The sequence below is a fragment of the Heloderma suspectum genome, chromosome 1 (genome assembly GCF_057233095.1).
Source record: "Heloderma suspectum isolate Gila_16-S chromosome 1, 16-S_ref, whole genome shotgun sequence".
Classification (NCBI taxonomy): domain Eukaryota; kingdom Metazoa; phylum Chordata; class Lepidosauria; order Squamata; family Helodermatidae; genus Heloderma; species Heloderma suspectum.
In genome coordinates, this window is record NC_139458.1 from 194,286,260 (window position 1) to 194,311,015 (window position 24,756).

The following is a 24,756-nucleotide window of genomic DNA, read 5'->3' on the forward strand; positions in this document are numbered from 1 at the left end:
TTTGTTACTGACCTCTTGCATTAATCTCCTTAATCCATGGACACTGACAATCATTTCCCCCCACCCAACACAAAACAACCATAATCCAGTAATTCCTTGTAGTGACCCACATTGGTCATGTTTGGACATTACATTAATCCAGGGATCCTGGCTTAATTAACCATGATGTGAATGGGCACTAGGTTGGTGCATGCAGCCCACTGACTCCCAGTTTGCCATGATTCATAACTGAGTTTTAAACCTGGTTTAAAGCTAGTTTCCAATCCTGGCTTGATTGGGTGCACTTAACCATAATCCTGGGTTTGGGTATAATGGAAAGCTTCTTGGTCTATTTACCCTCTTAGGTGAAGCGGGAGCAAAAAGTCCACATGCACTAGCATGCTGTTTGTTCACATCATGGTTTATTAAACCAGGATTATTGGCTTAATGTGATATTGAAATGCAGCCATTCAGATCAGTGGAAGGGGCCACACTAAAAGCAAAATTATTCACATTTGGAATGATGTGAATATTATTATTCTGTTGTCAATATGGGAACCTACATCACAGCCACACAGATAGATCTCCTGATGGTTTTTGCAGCACTGGCATTTAGATGAAGCTATGTTTCTGATGGAACTATGTTGTCTAAAGACATCCAGCTCACTTATATTGAATCAAATTGTATTTCACCATATGTAATGCATTTCCTATTGAAGTAACACTGTCAATGTCATGGCACAGGTTATTAGCACACACTTTGCGTTAATGGAACCATGTTAATTTAGAACAGCCTTCCCCAGCCTGGGGCACTCCAGAACTTTTGGACTTCAAGTCCCATCAGCTCCAACTAGCATTGCCAATAGTCAGGAATACTGGGAGTTGTAATCCAAAGCATCTGGAATTCACAATGTTGGGGAAGGCTAGCCTAAAACATAACCTGTCTTTCTCAATTTCCGGAAGGGTAGCTAGCTGTGTTTCTCTGTTGTAACGAAACCAACACATACATCTTAGGGTTCTGTCCAATGGTATCCTTCCACCAGTGGAACGGACACTAATGGCGGATCAAGTGAAGTTTCCCATCCCCTCTGCAGCCCCCCCCCCCACACACACACATGCCCCAAATCTGCTCCAGAGTCTTGGAGGACCCCCAGGAGTACATTTGGGGTGCAGGAGACTGCGGGGGGGGAGTGAAACTCCCATTGTGTGGGGGGACATCTGCTCACATAACATTGGATTTAGCCCTTAGCATTTTTTTTAGTTCTTAGCCTTTAAGGTGCCACAAGACACTCCGTTGTTTAATCTTTCTCAAAGGCATTATAAGCAGCAGCAGCAGCAAGTGGTCAAAGAGGACGGCATTCTGTGAGCCCACATGTTTTCTCCACAAATGTATGTATGTATCTATCTCAGACAGATTTTGCTGACAGCCTATTATGGTGATGGGGAGGGAGAGAAATGTTCCTTTTTATAGGCTTCTCACCTGATCAGATTTCATGCATCCATGCACCCGTGATCATGCTGTGTAAGCCACTCTTAGGGTTTGTTTAAGGGAGGCTGGATGCAGCCATAAGCAGTTTGACAAGGTTATTTAAACGGTGCTATGTGACCCTCTCATCTCAAAGTAAATGCCGTCTTTTAAAAGCAAATGTCAGTTGAGCGTTAATAAATTTGGGGTGAGATGATACTGGTCCAAAGGAAAGAAGGGTGAGGCTTTAGGCTAAAGGTATTAGAAGAAATTCTGCTTTAAAAAACAACAACACAGAGATGAGAATGTAAGGTGAGAAAGTGCAACTTCTCGGAGGCATGTACTTGGTCTCCCGGGCCCAACACTTTTATCTCTTAGATCACACTGGCTCTCAGTTAATTAGGTCCCCATTGGCTTGGAGCACCATTTTCCTCCTGGACTTTGAGAATGAAAGACCTCAGACTTGGGCTAGATCTACACTACTGCTGTATAGAAGCACTGAAATGCACTGATAACTGTTGGGGCACATTACGCATTTGATACACCGCTTTTGTAGTGTTATTTCCTGCTTTTTATTCCACATTATCCAATACACCACAACAAATGTCATTGTGTGTCCCACACAGTATAAATATGCAAGAGGGTTATAGCGTTACCAAGATGGGATCATAATGATATGACACAAGCTGTAGATCTGGCCTATTGTGTTATTATATATTGTAGGAAAGATTAAGGTGATAATGTAAAAACCTTCAGCAACCCTGATTTGCCTTGCATTCCTTAGAACCAGTCAGTAGTATAGTGGCAAATTCAGAAGTGCAGGGTCCCTTCATGACAATCACAGCCGCACCCCCTTCTAAGATTGTACAGCTTTGTAAGATATACAGCCTTCAACTGGGATCCAAAAACACTGCAGCTGAGAGTAAGTCAGGGGTGTTTCAATTGGACATCTGAGAAAAAATGCAGGGGTGTCATTATCTTTTTCACCCACTCATTCACTCAAACACAAACATTTTAGGTTTTCAAAATATGATACTCTATGGAAGCTTCACCCCCTTAACTCAGCCCTCATGGACAGATCCCTTCTCATTTAAGCAGCCCCCTTGCACTCTCCCTTAACACCCCAACATTACCCATTAGCCTTCCCTAAGCTCCTTCATTGTATCTCCCCATTCCCCCTCCAACAGAAATGTCCACACACCCAGCTGGATTGAACTACACACACACACACACACACACACACACACACCACCCCAATCCACTGAGCTGAGGTGGGGACGACAATGGCCTAACTCCTTGCCCTCTCCCATTCTTGCTGCTCCTCTCCCATCCTGCTCCCGCAAAGGCCCAGCCTCTCTGGAGCCGGCTGTTCCCCGCCTCAACCTCCACGGGTCCTTATGGGCGCAAGGCATGCCCCCTTGGAGAGATCTGCCTGGGCTCCCTGCGCACTCCTGCTCCCCAGCTTGCCCCCTTCACCCACTGCCCACCCCCTGGTTCCTGGGCCATTCCTGGGCAAGGCAGGGCCCACCTCTTGGGCCGGCGGGGAGAGCAAGCCCTGCTCCCTGCCCAGCAGATCCTCCTGCAACCCCTTGCTCGATGTTTACACCACAGCCCCCCCCCCCCAGCTTCGCCTCCTCTCCATTCCTGCCTGATTGCTCTGGGCCCATCCCCCCTCCTCCTCCCCATGTTGTCCAAGGTAAATGCCCTCTAGCCCGGATCCATAAGGCTCACCCCGCTCTGTGTGCTCGCGGCTGGGCATCACCAAGCAGGAGGCCTTAAAGGCACACGGTCCCTTTTGTCTGCTTCCCTTCAGCATGTTGTACTAGAATGTGGGGGCAGTTGTGCGGGGACAAGGAAGAGCTGTAGAGCAGGGAGAGAGGAGCTGCGATTTCAGGCAGCGAAACTGCTTGGCAACCAAGTCGGAAGAAGCTGTCCAAAGCATGGACACCTGCTGCAAGCGGGCTGAAGGGAAGGGGGGGCACAGCAGCTTGGCCCAGTGCTGCGAGGCGCAGGAGGCCACACCTGAAGCACTGACCAACATCTCTCCAGATTGGTGGGCAGTGCTGCAGGATGGGATGAGAGAGCAGCAGCGAGGGTGGCGGCCGCTACTGCAGCCTTGCAATAGCAGCACCATCCACACTAGGACTCGCATGACAGCCTCTCAGCCTGCTCCCAACCGCCCGTCCCACATCAGTGAGTTGGGACCCGGCTGCGACCCAGCTCAAGAAAAAGTACTGGGACGAAGACCCGGTGAGACCTGGCAGGACTACACCCCTGGAACCAGTCTGACCAGGATAGAGATGTGAAGGCCTAAGCAGGGGAGGACAAAGAAAATGATGGGGGGGGGGGCAGAAGGGGAAAAAAATTAACAGGGATTTTTAGAAAATTTTGGGGAAAATATTTCCCTTCAAAATATTACTTGGTTTTCTCCCAGCTATTTTCCAAGCGTCCACATCTCTACACTCATCACAGGAACACAGCGTGCAACTCCTCATTTATTCCTCAAATCTAGACTGAGCTATACATTTGGGTGCAAAACTCACTCCTGCCATAAATTCATGAGGTGGTCTTAGTCTGAGGGACTGGAATCTGTGTAAATCCACATATTTCCCACATAGTGTATGCATCTGATCTGGGGGAGGGGAGCTGGGGATTGGAGTGGAGATGAGGGGACAGGAAATTCAGTTTATGGGTGGATATCTGAATCCAACCCATTCTATGGGTGGATATCTGAATCCAACCCATTGTTGGATCCAACCCAGTTGAACACAGTGGGTTAGATACAATCCAATCAAACACAGTGGGTTGGATCCAACCAATTGAACACAGTGGGTTGAACACAGTGGATTAGATCCAGACAAAGGTAGTAGAAAGTTTACATTGAAATCAATGGAACAAGTTAGTCATGACTTATCTCCCATTGATTTCAGTGGGAAGTAATTTCAACTAATTTAGTCTTGATCCACCCCGATGGGACCCACTTTTGAGTCAACATGCATAGGATTGCACTACAGGTTTTCAAATGTCAATTATTCTCTGTCATGTGGCTAGATCATTTGATCTTTTTCTTCAAGCTGGGTCAACTCTTGCATTCAGTTCTGTGATAGAATCGTACCTCTGCAAACATGGTACATGATATCTGTATTATTCCTGTAAAGACTTTTAGCAGCAAAGGCTTTTAAATCTTTACTTTGTTTATGCAATCAGAATCCAAGAATCACACCCATAAAGACTTCTGAAAACACAGTCGTGCTTTATCATGATCAGTCGAGATGCTACTGAAATGTGTGTGTTTTAATCTTGTCAGATACTGTTAAGTTTTGCAAGAGCTGATATCAAAAGAATAACTCTGCTTTTAGTATCTATATGTGAGAAAGTAGGTATAAGAATTTTCTCTTGCCAAAAACTAGATCTTAATCTGGTTATATAATAATCAACTGAAGCCAATGGGGGCAGCCATTTTTCTTCCCAAGAATAACCCCTGAGAACTACACTACATCATAATATAGGGTCATTCCCATGGGGTATTCTGCTTAAAATTACAAAGGGAACATCATAGTGCTGCTGAAAAAAGAGGGGGGGGGAACCCTGACCACCTCGTCTATAAAGGTGAGCCCACACCCCACCTGAAAGTTCTTAGATTTCATTCCTCCCCCACAAAGATTAATTGAATGTTCAGCAGGGGGGGGGGGGATTTCACAACCCCTGAAAATAACAAAAAAGTCTGAACCAAATACTTTGGCTCAGCACTAGGACAAACAAGGAGGCAGGGTCAAGAAGCAAACCAGAAAGTCAAACCAAAAGATACCCAAACACACCAGAGATAAGGAACACCCAGTTGCTCAAGCAAGGCTAAACTGGAACAGGTAGCCCTCTTACAGCCAAACTAAAACATTCTTCAAATCTGCTATGTGTAATTGATTGATTTACTTCAGAGTAACCGCATGGGGCCCCAATTCCGATCGGGACCATGGTGGTCAGAGAAGGGAATTTATTTTTGTCTCCATTTTTGTTCTGAAATCCTCACCCTCCCAGCCGCCCGGGAGGTGGGGTTAAAAAAAAAAAAATTCCCCATTGATTCCAGTGGATTCTTTTTCTAACCCCCACCCCACACCCCACCCCGGTGGTGTGTGTGTGTGTGTGTGTGTAATTTCAGGATGAAAACAGGAGGGAGGAAAGTTTAAATTCCCTCCTCCCAGAGCACCATGGTTCAGATCCAAATTGGGTCCACTCACACTTATACTGAATAATCCAATGAAGAATGTTTAGTTTGGCCCTTATTCTCCTCCTAAGAGGATCCAATGGCCAACGTGGGTGAGTGGGGTCAGTCAGTCCAGGGCCTGAGAATAATAAGCTGCCTATGGAAAGGCTTCAACATGAGGTTCAGTGCATCACTATGTAGGGCAGCTGCACATTAAATAAAGGGCCCCAGTCTCTCCCAACAGCAGTTCAGAATTATGATCCCATATTGCAGAGGGGGTGCTGAGAGGGTGCTCAGCCTGAGATACATTGGCTTGCCTAAGGCTAGGGAGAAACAAAGTTTGAACCTGGACATCCTTTTCCACTGCCTCTAAGCCTGGGGTAGACAACCTGCCAGATGTTTCAGACTACAATTCCCATCATCCTTGACCATGCTGGCAGGGGCTTGTGGGATTTGTAGTCCAAAACATCTGGAGGGAGTCAGTTTGCCTACCTCTGATCTAAGCTATTATGCTAACTCTTCAGCTCCCCATATGATTTGGCTCAATGTCATAACTGTATATAGGACTACATCAGGGATAGGAAACCTCTTTCAGCTAGAGGGACAAATTCAGTTTTGGAGTTCTTGTGGGCTGCATTCCCGTGGTGGGCGGGGCCAAAGGGGAAAAGGGCAGGGCCAAAAATGCCAGCCTACTGTAGCTTAAAGCTTTTACTGCCAGTAACTAAGTCTTGGGAGAGGCATTTCAACCTTTTAGAATGGGGAAAGAACTGTGCAAAACCACCAAATGATCAGTGGTTGGGGGAAAAGGGTATGTTCACCTAGAGAAACCTGGAAGGCTGACTTGCGACCCCATGAGGGCTAGATTTGGCCCCTGGGCCTGAGGATCCCCACCCCTGAACGATACTGTGTTCTAAGGAGCATTGCCTTTGTGGTGTGAACTTGGGCAGCATCTCTACACCAGCCTAAAATCCCGCATTTAAAAGGGGGGTTTCTGCTTCTGTTTTAAATGCAGGATCTCAACAGACTCCCTTTACACATGCTTCCTTTCCCCCCTCCCCTCTCCTCTTTCTCCTCCCCCTTATCTGAGTTTTCCATTATCTTTCATTGATCTAGCTCCTCTTCTTGAGGCTTTTCCTTTTTCACAGAGGGAACACAAGCAGAACACAAGCAGGGTAATTTGATAGTTCATTATCTCCAATCTATTTAAAAATGGAATAAAGGTAATATAGTGCAGGAGATGCCCAGGAGGTTCACTGTGTCATCTAAGGGGTCCGCAAACTTCCATGAGTGAGCTATCTCAATAATGGGATAAAAGCTCCATTTGAAGAAGCCCATGATCTGCTTGAAGAAGTGACTTAGATCCAGTACAACTGGGTCGTATATTCTACTGTCAGTTATGGCAGGCAACGATTCATAGGAAACAGCACATGGGCTGTGACAAACCTATTCATACCACAGTTTCTGGCTATACTAAAAAATAAATTGGCTTTTAGGAAGCAGCTTAACATGTGACTTGTGACTACTTTATGAGAGACCTATTTTAAGAGAATTAACTGCGATGAAGGGCCTTAAATAAACATTAAGCAGATAATTGGTGATGTCTGTAAAACAGTAAGAGTCTGATCATAGCAATTCCCAGATTGCAGGACCAAAATGGCTATGTCTCACTTCCTCTTCTATTATTGGGAATGGCATATTTGTTTTAAAGTTATTTTCATATGCTTTTTTCTTATTGGAAACTTTACTAATGTCGCTTTGTGAAGGAACTCTCTGCTATATGTCCATGTCAAGATAGCAACTGAGTAATTAATAATCGTAGGCTGAAGCAGACACATTTTATGCAGTCGAGAAAAGGAATGGGGAAAAGGTTACTGAAGGCATTTTCCCATGCGCTTCTTGTTCCCTGCATTCTATAAACCTTCTCCTCATCTGAGAAAACTCAAATGGGTCATTTCATCCCAAAAAGTACACAAGGAAATGGGGGTAGGGTTAGAGCATGTCGTGAATAACAAGCAATGATATTTGTTTATATATAGTCCATTTCCCCTGATGGTGGCACAGAGCAAAAGATATCTCCAGCTCTCTATAGGGGTGCTAAAGATGGGATGAAGATGAGGATTTATACAACTAAAGAAAATGTGTATTGAAAGTAATATCACAAGGAAAGTAAATTATTCCACTCTCTCTCTCTCTCTCTCTCTGTCCTCTCCCCACCCCCCACCCCAAATATATAGTAAATTTCTAATACAGTTTTTCTGAGAGAGAGATATGCACACACACACACACACACACACACACAGAAAGGGGGTGTGTGTAAAGCAGCACAAAGCAACAAGGACACTCTGGATCCACTGTGGATTCCATCAAGCTTAAGGTAAAATGTATATGAAAGCTAGAAAGTCTCACAGCAGAGTATTCAAATTCAATTGATTGATTGATTGATTGATTGATAGATAGCCCTCCTTATTCTCATTACTACAGTTAATTTTTATTATTATTATTATTATTATTATTATTATTTTGCATGTTCAAGATACATTATAGAAACAGTGCACCATGTTAGCTTCAACTTCTTGTATTGCATAATAATGTTTCAATCAACCTGCCTTATTGGTTTTGTGGCTGAAATTTCTCCAAAAAGAATATTTTGATAAATTTTCTGAGAATTTTCTTTTGGGGCTCCTCCTGAACTGATGGAGTATTTCAGCCCTCCCACAAGACTATTAAGCAAAAATACCCCCACTCACAAAAGTAGGGTGTAAACTTTGGGGCACAAATTTGGATACAATTCAATATATCTGGCTATTGTTGAAGGAAGCAACAGGATTGATCCCAGTTCCTTCCAGCCATTGTCTCTTAGCCCATTGCTTCCTTTGCCCACCAGTATTAACTGCCGATATAGTTTCATTCAGTACTACAGTATTAATGATCTGGGGGAAAAGGAGAATTTCCTTTTTCGAGGCCTCTCAGATTTTGGAGAATTCACCAACTTTGGGGGAAATGGCCCCATCCAATTTGACTGCTAACACAAATAGAGCAGAGAATTTGGAGAGGCCATTCAGCTGAGCCCCACCACTCATTAGATCTGAGGTCTCCAGTGTAGTCTCTGTGGGTACCAATGTGCCCATGCACATCACCCTCCAGATCTTTATTTTATTTCTTCAGATTTTTTTAATTGGGAGGCTGGCATGCTGCAAAGTGAAGTTCTGCCCTCCAGCACCATTTTTATTTGGGTTCAAAAGAGTGGTTTTGTGTTTTGGAGGTCAGACCCCACCTCTGCCATGTACTTAGGTTATTGGGCAAGTTACTGCCCTTTTAATCTCACCACTACACCTTCTAGGAAATTAGTGTTTTGTGACTAGCCATGTCCACCATGGCAGCCATTTTATGAATGCCATGGGTACCCCTCCCATGGCAGCCATTTTGTAAGAGCACCTTCTCTCAAAATTGCGAATGTCCCCATTGACCCAAAAAGGTTGGTGCCGCCTGCATTAGATCAATGGCACAGTTGCTTCTGTGGTCTGACATCTTTACTACTAGCCAGTCTCAGAGTCCATCTGCAACTCTTTCTGCAACCTCATTCTGTAGGGAAGTGTCTGGAACATACATTGTAACTAACTGGTAGGGACCAGAAAAGATTGCCACTCAGTGCTGAAATTTCAGGCGAGCCAGAGGAAGCCTAGCCCCCTTATCTTTTGTTAAGCCCCCGCCCTCAGAAAGCTGGAGGGAGAGGCAAGATTGGGCTAAAATTGGGAGTAGGAAGGAGGTACAGCGTTGGATTACATTAAGGGTTCACCTAGCTTCCCCCTCATAATTTGAGGACTGCACAAAACTACACCCCTAATTTACTTTGACGTGGATTTTAAATTGTAAGCCATGCCGGGAGCCAGTTCTGACTGAACAATGGAGCATAAATGTAATATTTTTTAAAACAACAACAACAGCAAAATAATAATAATAATAATAATAATAATAATAAAAACAAGCACCAGATACTATTATAACAAGCATAATAACAACAACAACAACAACAACAACAACAAGCACCAGATTAAGATAAAAAAGATGAGTTACAAAAGCTAATAATCAACCAGTCGGACCCATGCTGGAGAACTTGAGATCAAGCCTCTAGAGCAGCAAACTGCATTCAGCTGCACATATTACTCCTTATTCCTGGCTGCCACTGCAAAAGCAAGGCACTTTTGTATGCAATTAGGATGGCCAATTATGAATAGCCAAAGAAGAGGAAATGCACACCTAAACAAAGGGAGGCAAAGGAAGACACAGAGTTGCATAAAATTTGCATAAGCTGATTTATATGTATAGCTGCTAATTGAAATAAACATGCAGTACATCCGCATAGTCCAGGAGATGGTGACCACCTGACTTGTGTGCCTTGTGTCTGCTGTCCGGGTGCTAAGTGTTGATAGGCAACTTCGAGGCCCCTGCCCTGACTCTTCCTTCTGATGGGTCTTTATCTTTCACACAGAATTGGACAGGACAGCCCTTCAAATGGAAGACGCCTTCAAATAGAGGACAGTCCTCTGGCAGCCCTTCAAATAGAGGACTGTTCTCTCCAAAAGATGACACATGGCCACCCTATAATATACTTGCCTTGACTGTTCTGTCCCCAAAGGCATATTTTAGCTCTCTGGAAATATTGCTCTGGCATGTCAAATGTGAACGTATCCCCAAATGGTAGGGACAAAATGGGCAATGCAATAAATAATAGGATAGATCATCTGTCATAGATATGAAATCTCCCTCCCTTTATGAAGTTTAGTGAGTGCTGTGAATATTCTCCATATTGCATCAGGATATTCTTCAGAAAAGAAAAGAAAGAAAAATGGTTTTCCAGTTTAAATTTGTATTGCTGACTGTTTAGCTCAGAGGTGGGAAACTCATTTCTGTTGAAGTCTGCATTCTGGGGGTAATCTGCTGGTGGCCGTGTGCCAAACGTGGGTGAGGCCGAAGCCAGTGGTGAGTGCCCCCTCATTTGTCTCTCGTTCTGCCACTCCCTGCGCTCTCTCTCGCTCGCTCGCTCTCTCTCCCTGCCAAGCAGGCAGGGTGGATGGAACAGATTGCTCTTACCAGAGGTCCAAACTGATCACTTGCAGAAAGCTTTTGAAATAGGCCCAGGGCTACATGAAATTAGGCAAAAGCTTGCAGATTGCCCACCCCTGATTTTGCTATGAATTACAGGGTAAATCCTATGCCTGGTTACTCAGAAGTATGTCCTATTGTGAGCAGTGTGGTTAGCTCCCAGATAACTGTGCATTCAGTGGTAGCCTTATATACACAATCCCACAGTGGAACATAATTCCAAGTAGGCCTGCAGTGGTGCAGTTAGGGCCGGACCTCAGGGCCAATGTCCAGGGCCCCACAGCCTGAGGGGACCCCAAATGACCACTCAAAGAGCAGCAGGTGATGGGGCAGTGGCAAACAGGCCTGCCATCAGTATCTGAACCAGTATGTCAGGGACCTCCGGTGCTGACACGGTCGCCACAGCATCCTTCCTTTCTAATTTAGAAACAAAACATTTTATAATTGGGATGACTGCACATGGTTACAGATGCTCATTTTATTAGTTTTACTTTAAGTATATATGATCTTTTTCTACAGTAAATGGTGCTTATTCTCAGGGAAATGTATTTAGGATCAGGGCAGCAGAAGCCAATGCCATTTTATTCCCACAGTCATGATGGTGCTATGATTTAAGTAAGTTTAAAATGCAGAACTGCACATGGCCAAAGTCTGTCTGTCTGTCTGTCTATCTATCTATCTATCTATCTATCATCTTTCTTTTTATTCAGGGTTGGCAATCACTTTTATTGTTTGCTTGGGTTTGTTGCTCTATCATATCAGGAATGTAGAAGCAGTTGCAAACCATGGAAGGGGCAGTTGAGAGAAGAGATGTTAGTTGTGTGCTTCACAACTGAAGTGATACTCATGGCCATCTAAAGGGGCCCCTGGAAGACCATTAAGCCCAGGGCCTAAAATTACCTAGCTGCACTACTGTAGACATGCATAGGATTGCATTGTTGGTGAGGTTATATAAGCCACTGCCTCACCAGCTTTGTACCACTTCAAATGTCATTGGAGGAAGGCCAAAGAGGGAGGGAGATTCACAGCAAGGCTCAAAAGCCTACTTCTATATACAGCAAGACTGAAGCTGTATTCCTTTACACATTTACCTGGGAGTAATCCCCACTGAACACAGTGGGAATTGCTTCTGAGCAAACTTGCACAGGATTGTATTGCAGATAGCTGAAAAAGCTGGCTATTTTAAGAGCATTTGTTGTGCACACTGTTTTTTGTTTTGTTTTTTAACATCAGACAAAAATGTCAGCAAGATTATTAAATGGTCACACTTATTTTATTTGTTTATTCGTTCAAAAGATTTGTGCCCTGGATCTTAATTATAAGAATTTCCAAGGCAGTTAAGGGAGCAATTCTATGGCCGCTAGTCAGCGGCTAGACGGCCATAGGATATCTTGTTTTCTGGGAAGTGACCTTGGAGCCTGCACTCTGAGGTCAGTTCCTGGAGAACTGACCTTCCCTCCCTTCTGTGCTGCCTTATAGGCAGCATGAGAAGCCCCTTCCTCCGTGCTCGCAAGAGAAGCGCGGAGCAGCCGAAATGGGGCGTGCTGGGGGGTGTGCTGGGGGGCGTTCCAGGGCGGGGAGAGCAGAAATGCTGGTATGACACATCCAGTGTGTCATCCGGCAGCCTCTTCTCCCACTCCGCCCTTGCTAGACAGCTGAAATCAGCTGTCTAGCCGAAAATGCAGGGCAGAAGGAGTGCAGGGGGAACGATCCTCTCCATGCTTCTCCTACCCTGCATTGGATAGGCGATCGCCTCCGAGTTGGGAGGTGGCCGCCTATCTGCATAGGATTGCACCCTAAAACACTGAACAGAATATGAATTTCTTTGTAAAAACACAAAATAGCAAATCAAACACTGACAATTTGGAATTCAGCATCCAAATGTGTAACAGCAGCACTACCATAGTAAAAGCTGAGGAAGAGCAGGGTTTTGTTTTGGTTTTGTCAGCTTCTTTCTGAAGACCAGCAAAGAGAGAGCTTGACAGAAGGACAAGGAGAGGGGATGCCAAAGATGAGTCAGCATGGTTGAGAAGGTCCTGTTTCTTGTTGCCGCCCATCTCACTTCAGAAAGTGGCAACACTCTGGGCAGGGCCTCTGAAGATGACCTTAACAGTTGGTCAAGTTGACACAACAGAGGCAATACCTCAAGTATCCTGGCCCCAAACTTTTTAGGGCTTTAAAGGTCATAAACAGCACTTGAATTGTGCCCAGAAACAAATCGGTAGTCAGGGTAGTTCTTTAAGTCTTCTTGGCATGATATGTTCTCTGACATGACATGAGTACCAGAAAAACAACCACGCTGCTGTGCTTTGTACCATCTGTAGCTTCCAAACAGATTTCAGAGGTAGCCCTATATAGAGCATGATTTGATCCAAGGTAAAAATCATCTTATCTGTCCAGATCCACCACAAATGCACATTCTTTCTGATTTTTAAATCTGGATTTCCTCATAAAGTCAATTTGGCATGGGAAAATGGATCAAACTGCAATTGACATGACATCATATGCCACACATCTCTAACTGCCACAATTGTGAAGGAACCCTACCTATTCTAATGTGCCGAGAAAGTGCCATCCATTTGGAGAGAGGCTCCAGACAGGAAGATTCCAAAACTGACCAAAGTGGAAAATCTAATCTAAGTGGAAAAGACCAAAATTTAGTACCAATCAACAAATAGGCCCATTGAGATATAGCAAGATCCAGAAAGCCAAACCCACCTTCAATTGGAAGTTGCATCCTTTTCAAAGATATTTGTGGTGGGAAAGCCACCCCGCACCCCCACCCCCACCCAACAAAATTTACAAAACAAAGCATTGAGTTTTGGGAAATATTTGCCAGGTACAAGTAGAGGAATCCCAAGTATAACATAAACAATCTGAGGTGTAATATTCATCTTCAGTGCATTAACCTTGCCCCACAAACTCAGCTTTAAGGATGCCCATCTAATCTACACCTTGTGAAATCTCATTTATCAACTTATTTAACTTAGCTTGATCATTTGAAATACGTCTCTGGGTATAAGTATTCCCAAATAGGTAATAAAATATGGGCACCATCGAAATTGCCAATTAGTTAATACACTAGGATATACGCAATTTCCAATCAGCATCATTTCAGACTTTGACCAGTTAATTGAATAGCCAGACAAATCGCCAAAAGTATTGATCAATTTCATCAAAGCTGGAACAAATGACTGGAGTTTGGAGATAAACAGCAAAAGATCATCAACATAAAGATTGATTTGTACCTTTGGTGCACAGGCCCTTTTATTTTATTTTTTTATACCGCTAGTCACTTGGCATGTAGAACCAGTGAACTGGCCAGTGATACATGTGCTCTTGAGGAGTAATCATACATGGTATGAAATGCAGGGTCAGGGGGTGACTCCCCTTCTCTCCCTAAATGGTAATTCTCACTGAGGTTAACAGGATCTGGATGTTGTACTTACATTCCACCAGCATGTGAATACACGAGACCCAAAAAAGAGGTGTATGGAGAAGCCCCAGGGCTAATCCAAACTAGTGTTTTCCCTTGGTATTGTAACAACTAGCTCATGCATGCACACCCCAACCCATCGTCCTGTTGATATTTCTCCCTCAATATTCTATTCTTTTGTGAACTACTTTTATGACTGTTTTCCAGGGCTTGCAGTTTCTCTGTGCTACAAAGAAATGTGTATTCCAATCAAGTGGTCTTATCATGCTTACTGTTTGGATGTGGGTTTAAAGCTGTAGAACCTGTTTTGCAACATTTTCCTCCACCCCATAGTAGGATCTACAGTTATCCTCCCTCTCCTCTCATTCCCTGCTCTTTCCTTGCAATAATTTTCATGGGACTTTCTGGCAGGAATCTGTATGGGGGTTTTATGGCTATTTTTCACTACATACCTACACAGCTGCACAGCAGTGAATAACCAAACTTTATTTTTAGGCCTCTGTTCCTGTGCAGCAGCAAAGGTACACATGCAGTTAGTGGACTGAAAAAGAAAGAAAGAAAGAAAGAAAGAAAGAAAGAAAGAAAGAAAGAAACTAAAACAGCACATACCCTCCCATTTCTCCCGCAATTGCAGCACTATAATGAGTCTTGTAGTGTATGCTTGTGCTATGAACATGAACAATAAAACATACGTGGCCTCTCAAACTCCTCCTAATTCTCCCACAATTACAACACTTGTGTGTGGCACTTGATCAAATTATAAACATACATGGTTGATACTGCGCTGTCTTCATTACTGTGTCCCTAGAGCAGCAATTGTGTTTTGGAAAAATAGCAGCACTATGGTGCCTCACAAACAAAACAGGCTCCAATGTAGATTCTCTTCTACTTGTAGGGGATGATGTTCTGTTTGCGTAATAGAATTCCATTGTGCACAGGGAGACGTTGGACTGGGATGAATATCTTTAAAGAATAAAGATGTTAGGAAACCACATCAGTGGCAAAGCTTTGCTCTCATGTGTCTTTAAAAAAAAAAAAGGATTTCTGACATGTTTTGATATGATTTGGAATACATTCAATGACATGATCACTGCTTGTCATTCTTAGAATGTATAAGAACCCTCAGAACACCTCCCATTTCCCATTTTAACCAAGCTCATCTTCTGGTGTGCTAGAAATGGTGCCACATGTACATAATTCAAACCATGTGTTTTGCACAATGTACAAGCACTATTCTTCAGTTCCTTGCTTAACCGAATGGTAATATTGAGAAATGCCAGCCCAGTCGGCCTTTGCAACACAGAGAAGAAATGCTTCAGCTAAATTACACGATTAAGCTTTCAAAGCTAATAACACAAAGCTTCAATCTGAAAACTGCATGCCCCCTAGAATCCACAGATGACATTTGCTTGAACCTGAGGATATTATTTCTTAGCACTCATTTGGCCAAGGCACTGTAGATCTTGGGGGGTAGATTTGGGTAGAAATGTTCTTTGAGTAATACAAACATATGCTGTGCTGGAAAATTTTGGACTGAGAGGCAGATTAAATCTGACTTCTTTAAGAGGGAAAGTACAAACATTTTAACTTAATTTTTTTTAAGGGTAGAGGGCTGGAGTTTTTGCTTCACCAGCCATTTTGCAGCAGAGCCCTGCCCTGAACATAACAACCCAATTGCCCAAGTTAAGATTCCTTTCCCATACAATTATAGTGCTGCCTTGAGCAGGATCTCACTTGCTATTGTGAGTATGCATAGGAACAAGGATCTGAGAAGGAAAACTACTGGACAGAGCACTGGACTTAAGCCAGAGGAGACAGCTCAAATCCCTACTCAACTCAGCCATGGAGCTCACTGGGTAACCTAGGGCAAGTCGCTACCTCTCAGACTGACTACATCACAAGATAAAATAGGGAAAACACCATGTACACCATCCTTCCCAAACCTGGTGCCCTCTGGATGTTTTGTACCACCATTCCCAATATTTCTGACCATTGGTGATGCTGGCTGGGGCTATGGGAATTGGAAGTGCAAAACATATGGAGGGCACCGGGGGGGGGGGAGGAAGCTGGTGTGCACTATCCTGCAGGCTCAATCAGCCCCAGCAGCCCAGTAAAGCCGACTATTGATTCCCGTCCTGCCTCCCTTTAAAAATGTATGTTTTGTTGCTCCAGTCAGCGCTGACTGACTGGGTCTGAGAGACACCATTTTAATTTCCAATACCACCACATAGCAATGCTACATTGGGGGCATTGTTGGGAATTAAAAAGGCAGCTCCCAGTCACCCAATGCTAAATGCAGAACACTGCTGCTGCTCTCATCACTGCCAGGTAAACCTGCATGGCTCTTTCCGCCTTTGAGCAAAAAGAAGGCTACAAATGCAATAAAACGTATTTTCCCTTGTTTTTCTCCATTTCACTTCACTTCCTACCTTGCTTCTGTGGTGTCATTTCCCCCTGTTTGCTCAAATGTCTGCAAAGACATTTTGTACTGATTGCACTGAGCATGTATGTGCAGGCAACTGCTCACGCATAGGTGCACCTTGGATCAGACCAAGAGTCCATCTAGTCCAGCATTCTATTCACAGAGTGGCCAACCAACTGTCAACAGGACACCCACAAGCAGGGCATGAGCGCAACAGCACCCGCCCACCCAATTATTGATTATTATTATATGTACACCAGTAACTGGTGTACATAGGCATACTGCCTCTGATACTGGAGGTGGCATATAGCCATCAGGACTAGTAGCCACCAATACCCTTCTCCTCCAGGAATTTGTCTAACCCCCTTTTAAAGCCATCCAAATTGGTGGCCCTCACCACATCTTGTGGTATCTTGAATTCCATAGTTTAATTTTGTGCCACGTGAAGAAGTCCTTCCTTTTATCTGTCCTGAATCTCCCACCAATCAGCTTCATAGGATGACCCCGGGTTCTAATATTATGTGAGAAGGAGAAAAATGTCTCCCTATCCACATTCTCCACATCATGCATCATTTTCTACACTTCTATCATGTCTCCCCTTACTCTCCTTTTTTCCAAGCTAAACGATCCCAGTTGTTGTAACCCTCCTTCATAGGGGAGTTGCTCCAGCCCCTGGATCATTTTAGTTGCCCTTTTCTGCACTTTTTCCAGCTCTACAATATCTTTTTTTAGGTGTGGTGACCAGAGCTAAGCACAGTATTCTAAATGTGGTCGCACCATAGATTTGTATAAGGGCAGTATCATATTGGCAGTTTTATTCTCAATTCCTCCCCTAGTTATGCCTAACATGGAGTTTGCCATTTTTACTGCAGCTGCACACTGGGTTGAGTCGATATTTTCTTCGAACTGTCCATCACACCCCCAGGATCTCTTTCTTGGTTGGTCCCTGCTAGCTCAGATCCTATCAGGTTATACTTGAAGTTCGGACTTTTTTTTCCAAAACTTGGGATGGGATCAGTGGCACAGTGAACTTATCTTAGGATCCAAGCCATAGATAGGCATGTGCATGTATGTTGAACATATCTGGCTCACTCACTTACTGAATGGGGTATCATAATTAACTTCCACAGGAAAATAGAAATCTGAAACTTGGTATACGCATAGCCCCATGCACCTTCATTACAAGAAAACTTTGAAAACAGAGTTTTCTTGTAATGAGACACGAAATCTGCTTCATAACAGCAACCAGCACAGTAACACAGAGGAATCCTAATGACATGACAGGGACAATATATTGGGCTGAGTCTGATCACTCCCTCTTCACATGCTCTATGTACTTCACTGAGAGTCTTTAAGGGGAAGGCTGCTCTAAACAGCCAAGAATTACTTGACCTGCTAACCTCTCAGCTATAAAGAACTCTGTCTTTTGCTCAGGCTTTGCATGTAAAGTGGGTTATATTGCAACCATCTGTGTAAAACATGTGGACACATTAGCACAAGGGTTGCATATTTCACTTACCCCTGCCATGAAACACTCAAGGAAATACAGTTTGAATTCAACTAGCATTGTAGCATCCTGGCAACCACTACAAATCTCTCTTGCCTACTCTGAATCAATCCAGTTCAACCAACTGAAGTAGCCCTAACACAACTGAGCACCTTAAGGAGCAGCAATGTCTACATGTATCCATGTGGTCTAACCTCTTCTGGGGAGCCCCTGTCCTCATTTTCTTCAGTGAAGTTCGTGGGGTCATTTTTAATTGAGTTTTCATGTATGGCTATATCTGAGCAGACTAGACACCTCTTCCCAAACCCTCGTGTCAAGATAATGGAAATCGAGTCCAGTGGGGTACTATCCAACCAGGCATAATGGACGCCTGAAGGTAGCTTGGTCAGGCAGTTGGTTGATGTCAGGCAGGGGTAGCAGGATCTTGGATAGCTCCAAGTAGGCAATATGCCATAACAAGGTCTGAATCTCAGCTACCACTGTGCCAAATTTTTCAACCTATTTATTTTCAACTATTCATTGGGGGGAGAGGGGTGCAAAGAAACTGCACCTTAAAATTGTGGGAAGAGATGAGAATTTCAGGAGAAATTTTGCAGGGCACAGGGCTTCAGTGCTTACCTTACTGTGAGGAGGTGGCAGAGGGGTCCCTGTTTGCACTTTCCTTTGCTATTCCCTGCTCCACTTTCTGTCCTTGTAGCCTCTCCATCTGCTCAAGTTTCTCAGAAAGCCCCCTGAAGGACTTAGCCAGGGCTTCCTCCCTTGGGGCTTTCCAATGCTGCTACCTGCCGAGTACTGGAAAGCTGAGAGAGGATTTATTCTTCTTCTTATTCTTGTTGTTGTTAAAAGGACTTTTAATAACAATAAGGCAAAATTTTAAAAATGCCCCTCTTGGCTTTCAGACTCTCAGTAGGCAGCAGCATTGGAAAGCCCCATGGGAGGAAGTCCTGACTGGGCCCTCCAGGGGCTTTCCAAGAAGATCCAGCAGCTGGAGAGGCTCTGAGGACAGAATGAGGGGGAAACGGTAAAACAAAGAGCACACAGGAGCCCGTCTGCCACTTCCTTCCAGTAAAGTAAGCACTCAAGTCTTGCACCCTGAGAAATTCTCAACATCCCAAAAAAAGATGCAGAAAAACAACTGCTTCTTTTGTAGGGAAACAGAGGTTACAAAAGGGCAGGTGGGGTTTCGGCACAGCACTAATCTCAGCTGAGGCTTCCGGTCCTTCTTGGGTCAATCTGTTCCCCCCCACCCCCCTGCAGGCCCATCTGGAGGGCATCAGGTTCAGGAAGACTGATGTGTACACTTAACATTCCTCTAAGAAGGGTTGCAAATAGGCTATGAAATCTGAAAATACAAGAAAACTATACTAGCTAAATTAAAAGAACACACCACACCAACCAATTAATGTATGGATGCAGGTGAATGGTGTGTTGATCTTTTAGTTTAATTTATTGATATCATACACACACCACAGAAAAATCTTACCACATTATGGTAGGGGGATCTCAGCCAGTCAAGGGAGAAATTTGCTATATGTGCTTACAAGCTGATGGAAACCACAGTTGCTTCTGAATGTATATTTTCCCAATAGTGTGTGTTTTTGGAGGGTAAACTAAGGACTCACAATCTTACATTCCAGCATATGGATAAATTACTAATCCTATAAAACTCAGTGGAATGGAGACTAGTCTACTAGAATGGATTAGCCTTCCTTCATTGGAAGATTTACCCTAAATCTTAAATGTCATAAAAAATGTGATGTCACACTGAAGGGCATGTAAGACAGTGTGTGGGGGGGGGGAGTGCAAAGCCTGCTTTGTTTTCACTAAACACTGGAAGAACGTATCAGCAATAAGAGATGATTAACCTACAAGCAGATGTGCTAATTTTTCTGAGGGATCCCTCTGGAAACTGCCTTATAATTTCCTTGTCTTAATCTACTTTCTCTTGTCCTGCTATATATTTTGTTTCTTCCTTTAAAACATCCCTTTTGATAAGTCTTAATTTTCTGGAAGGCTTTTGTTTTGTTTTGTTATATAGCTACCTTCCCCTGCAACTTCACATAATCCTATTCCTTCTCTTTCATATCCTATTCCTTTTATTTCCTCAAACATGTATTTATTTATTTATTTATTTATTTATTTATTTAATTTATTAATCGCCCATCTGGCCAGTCACCCAGCCACTCTGGGCGATGTACAAAGTATATAATAGAACATTTAAAAAAAATAAAATTCTACAATAAAAACACCTTTTTCTAAAAATATCCTATCCCACCCCAAATGCCTGCCTGAACAACCACGTTTTTAATGCGCGGCAGAAGCGGAAACATTTACATATGCATCCTCATTTCTATTTCCCTTGCTCCATATCTCAGATCCAAACAACATATGGGTGCACCTAACCTATGTCTTCCCAATAACATGCAATGTCATTGGCTGACACTTGTAGAAAGTGAGGAAATGCTTACATGACGACATCACAACTTTTTTTCAACTACGTGTTACTAGGATGTGTTTTGTGTTTTGGTGGCAACTGTGTGTCTCCTACTACCACATGGCTTGGGCCTCAAAAGTCCTTGACATGTTACATAACTTTGGATGTTCTGTGTTTTTTGGAAAGTCTACCCAACAAAAGACACAGCTAAGTCTTCATTCTGACAGTCTATAAAGTGCAATAAATACATTAATAATTTAGGGTGCAATCTTATGCATGTTTAGACAGAGAAAAGGCCTACAACTCCCAGCATTCCCCAGCCAGCAAGGCTGACTTATCAGATAACAAAATTAAAAGCTTCATACTTACTGTGTGAAAATTAGGGGTTTGCATTTGCTTTGGATGAATCCTGAATGTCAAACCAATTATAAATTTCCTTTTAAAAAAACCAGGGAAATTCATTGATTAAAAAAACTATAAGTCTAAGCCCAGAGTTAAAGCTATCTCACGTTGGCTGAAGCTCCACAAAGCCAGGAAATTGGAAGCTGAGGCTGATGCCTTAACTGCCCCATGATCAGTGATGATGTTGTGCAATGTCACAAATTGTGCTTGCTTGCATCTTACCCTCCATGCACCCACACTTTCCCTTGGTCTTTCAGGCCCCAGTCCAGATGGGGAGGATGGAGTGTCTAGGACCAACAAAGGTGCTCCACATTGTCCTGGTCCTGTATTGCCTTATGAAACATCTGAGCTAGAGGAATCCTATTGCTAGAGGAATGCTCCCGTGAGTTGACCCAGGCCTGTTTGTTGCTTACATCAGTAGCTGCCAGGATGGGTTATACAGTGAGAGGGGCCCCTCTTCTAGCAGTAAGGCTAGATGTTCATAAGGTAATACAGGGCCAGGACAAGATTGGGCATCTTTGCTACCCAAGGAAAAGTACAGGTACATGTGTGGAGGATAAGCTGTAAGCTATCTAACTTATGGATATAAGTGTAAATGCATATATTTACTCTTAAGGATTGTTATCTTGACATAATGAACTTCTAGAATGTCACTCTGTTTGCCAAAGAGCTGTAAAAAAGAAAAGAAAAGAAAAGCTGTTTAAAAAAAAAATCTATATCTATATCTCCAGGTGTGATTTGTGTGTGTGTGTGTGTGTGTGTGTGTGTGTATATATATATATAGTCCTGAAAATTCTGCATTTTAAAACCTTTGAGAAGGCACAGCCATAACACAGTCCAAACCACACTTTTCCTTTAATGCATTTTCAACTCTAAACCATATCCATTCATCTTGCAAACGTTTGGCACTTCAGCTAACGTCTGCTGAAAGTGAGCCAATGCTGAATTTCTTCTGCCTTCATTGCAATGCTGCAGTGATCAAATTGACTCAGACATCTCCACCAAATCATTTTGGGACCACTCAAAGTTGTTTTCCCCCCACTGCTGTCAACCTCCTGAAATGCTAGTTCACACTTTGAAGGCCCTGGAGAGCAAAGTTCTTCAAGATGGTCAAGGTTGTCTTGTTAGTACACTAGAAGTTCAATTTCACCCAGCGGTGGACAGTGTCTGAGGGTTGGGGGTGAATTGCTCCCAGGACCCCAATGGGGGACACATCCCTGCCCCTTGCTGCCCCACCACCAAATTTTCCACCAAAATTCAGTAATGTGGCAGTGTTTTCAAGCAATATTGCTGCTTTTGGGGGGGTCACCACTGCCACAGCAGGGTCAGCAGTGGTAGCCATAGGGAAGATGGGGCAGTGCCCCCCAAAGCTGGGGGGGTCACATTTAACCAATCCTGTATCTCAAGCATTTTCTCTTCATCTTCCAGCATCATTTATCAGAGGCTGTATGTAGTCATACTCTTAAGTCATACGTAAGAGAAGTTCCATTGAAATCAGTGGGACAGAGGTTAGTCATGACTAACTTAAGTATCATTGATTCAATGGGAATACTCTCAGTATGACTAAATCTGGACCCAACCCTAGGAAAAGATACAGGAAAACATTCATTAGTAATGTGCCACAGATTTTTAAATTAAAGGGCTCTAAATTAAAAGGTTCTTCACATTAGCCTCCACACTAGATCTATAATACTCTCCCTCAATGGAGTTTACAATAATCAACCCTCATTTATCTGCCAGTATCCTCAGATTGTGCCAAATGCTACAGAACAGGAGGGGGAAATAATCCATTATCAGTGTTTATCCCATACTCTTCGCCATCAGTTTTGACATTTTCCTGGAATCATAACTTCATTGGACAGCATTTTAGTATATTTACTTGAGCTTGCTGCAGAGCTTGATGCTGGCTCTTTCCTGCTAGTCCTCTCATCACATTTTTGAACCCATAATTTCAAAATAATTAGCTAAATCAATGGAAAGCATTTTTCTATCCTATGTTTGCTGAATTTTTTTTTAAAAATTAAATGTTACATTTGTTTTTTTAAAAAAGCCATAGCAACTGAAGTACTCTGAATAATTTTCTTTGTACTAAATAAAAAGGTTTTCACCATTCATTTTGTAGGGATGAAACAAAAGATTATTATTCCAATTGTTTCTCGAGCACTTAGAAGACTCAATTTCTTTAATGCTTGTTTTGCATACTAGCAATGAAAGCCAGGCAATTCAGAGTCCCACATCTCCTTCCAATCACAATAAAGAAGGCATATTTAATATGTATTAAGCTCGGCATTTGAAAGGTCATAGCAGTGTTCCCTGCTATTAAATGTCAGCCTTAGCATATGCAATAGTCTCCCCATTAGCATATGCAATAGTCTCCCCATTAGCTTATGCAATAGTCTCCCCATTAGCATATGCAATAGTCTCCCCATTAGCATATGCAATAGTCTCCCCATTAGCATATGCAATAGTCTCCCCATTCCAGACCAAACGATTTCAATTTGGAACTTTGGGAGGAATTCTAAACCCAATAGAAAAGCCAGAATGGATACATTTTCTTTCTTTATTTTTCCTCTTGCAACAATAAAATTTTCTCTACAAATAGTTTTCTGGCCCCCTCACTGCCTGAAAAGCCTTTTTGCTGTTCTTTGGATCCTCAGAGGGCACCAATTTAGTAGTATTTGAGTTTCTTTTCATGCCCTGCACTATTTATAGCTTTACTTGCTTTCAAAATGGTAAATTTAACATTCTTAGGTGACCAGACAGCTTGTGTCACTTTTTCCATTATTAACTTTTTAAAATGTACATAAAAGGAGAAAACTTTCAAGAATTAAATAAAGTATGCTAGAGTACAAGCTAGTTTAATGGGAAAGAATATACAACAATTTAGAAACATTATTGTGATCTCCATAGCTTGTCCTACTGAATTGAGCCTCCACTTACTGCTGTCATGTGGTGTCTTACACTCTGTTTAATGACGGATGGCCTGATGGGATATGGATTCAATCACTTTGAAGATTAGGCTTACTATCCCTTGAATTCTTTGACGAGTCGCTGAACATGCTCTGATTAAGCAGTTATTTGTGGGCATGGGACTCTATTGTATACATGGAACAAGAGCTTCCTGTTCACTTCAACGGAAGAGGACATTCTACAAACGGGTCCCTTTGTAGGGATGAAATTGTACTGTTAAGTCAGGGGTGCAGAACCTCAGGCCTGTGGGCCAAACCCAGCCTGCCTGGGGTCCCATTCTAGCCCTCCAGGGTTCCCCAGATGGTCCCACCCCCTTTCCCTCAGCTGCCAATTGTTTTGCTGTTTTCCTGGCTTTTGTCCATTTTTTCCCATTCGAAAAGGCTGAGATGGTTCTAAAGGTTGACATGGCTCCTAAGGCTTAGTTACTAACAGCAAGAGCTTTAAGCTACAATATGCAGGTATCTGGGGTATTTTGTCCCTGCCCCTGTGCTTTAGACCCCACCCATTTTGCCTTGGGACCTTCCCAACATTGGAATGCAGCCCTCGAGAAATGGAATTCTTAGGTGAATACTAGAAGAGCCCTGCCCAATCAGACCCAAGGTCCATCCAGTCCAGCATCTTGTTTCCCACAGTAACCAACCAGATGCTTTGGGGAAGCCCACCAGTGGGGCATGAAGGCTGTTGTTCTTGCACACCCAGCAACTGAGCTTCAGTGTCATACTGGCTCTGCACATGGAGGTTCCATATAGACATTGTGTCTAAGGGCCACTGATGAAGCACATATGCACTCTGTATGGGTGCAGGAGAATCATCAGAAAATCCATGGGGCTCTGGATC

At 43.3% G+C, this 24,756-nt stretch overlaps 1 protein-coding gene and 1 long non-coding RNA gene across 4 annotated transcripts in view; one reads left to right on the top strand and one right to left on the bottom strand.

Moving 5' to 3' along the window:
• Nucleotides 1-15,175, top strand: part of LOC146358585 (uncharacterized) — a 29,407-nt gene extending 14,232 nt beyond the window's left edge. For both annotated transcript variants that reach the window (XR_014787108.1, XR_014787109.1), the window contains exon 5: nt 14,680-15,175. This is a non-coding gene — a long non-coding RNA (uncharacterized LOC146358585). The remainder of the gene's footprint in view (nt 1-14,679) is intronic.
• Nucleotides 1-24,756, bottom strand: part of PDE1A (phosphodiesterase 1A) — a 214,976-nt gene that overhangs the window by 96,450 nt on the left and 93,770 nt on the right. The window lies entirely within an intron of this gene.